Source organism: Castor canadensis, chromosome 1 (genome assembly GCF_047511655.1).
Source record: "Castor canadensis chromosome 1, mCasCan1.hap1v2, whole genome shotgun sequence".
Classification (NCBI taxonomy): Eukaryota; Metazoa; Chordata; class Mammalia; order Rodentia; family Castoridae; genus Castor; species Castor canadensis.
The window spans coordinates 42951507-42952593 of record NC_133386.1 but is presented as its reverse complement, the minus strand read 5'-3'; the positions used below and the strand labels follow the sequence as shown (position 1 = coordinate 42952593).

Sequence of the window (1087 nt, the reverse complement as noted above, 5' to 3'; positions counted from 1 at the left end):
ACCATGATTGCAAGTGTCACTTAACTGCCTGTGTGGGTGCTCCACAGCACTTTTCCCTTATTTCATGGTACAGCAACCATGCTCAAGATGGTAGCCTTGTTTTAGCCCATTGATCACAGGAGACCCCTACTGAACAGAAGCATTAACAAGAAATAAAACCCATATAATTTAAAATCTCTGAGACTAGGGACTTGTTTATTACCTCAGGATAACCTAGCCTGATATAGTGGATTTCAAGAGTGTTTTATTAAAAGTACTTTTATATGGTACTAAAATACTTACATTGTGTGGTATTTGATATCAAGGCATATTTCAATAGCATAAATTCCATACACATAAGAATTTTCTCCAGATATCACTTCACCCTTGACAGGAGCTGGATAGCAGGGGTTGCAACATGTGCTCAAGCAGAGCAAAAATTATAGGGTTACTGTATAATAAAGGGAGATTCAAATGTTCTGAAACCTGGAATATGTCTGTCAGAGTTGTAGCTCCATTTAAAAAAAATTAAAGTTTAAATTATTTTCCTAGAAGAATGTACAACCAAGCCTGCTTACCACAGGCTGTGTTCTTACACTTACTGTATAGAAAGAGGAGGCAACATGAACCTACCCCATATGTACCTCAGCCCAGGTCTGTCTTATGAATGGGGAGACATGGAAGGGGAGAAAAGAAGAGAATGCACAACTCTTCCACTTATACACAGACATTACTATAAGAAAAGTTAGAATTTATTTATTTTTGCAGTACTGGGGACAGATAAAAGTGGTGGCAGGCCCTGAACTCAGGGCCTTCACATTTGTTAGACTGGCACTGTACCACTTCAGACGTTCCCTAGACCTAGAACTCCTCTTAAAAATAGATTGACAACTTCCATTTCTCACCAAAGTAATGTGATTATTGGTGGACTTTTGTACATCAAAATCTCTCCTACCTAATTTGAATGGAGAAAATTTAGATTGATAAAATTATTATGAAAATCAAACTGGAGTTTAAATTATAAGTTTCTGAACTGAAGAACATCTTCTTACCTACTTTTTAAGTTCCTTTTATTTTTTTATTTCTTTTTCCTCCTATGCTCTAACTT

At 36.4% G+C, this 1087-nt stretch overlaps 1 pseudogene; it reads left to right on the top strand.

The window, feature by feature from the left end:
- Positions 1 to 546: 546 nt before the first annotated feature.
- LOC141416682 (small nucleolar RNA SNORA51) lies at positions 547 to 660 on the top strand (annotated as a pseudogene).
- The last annotated feature ends 427 nt before the right edge of the window (positions 661 to 1087 follow it).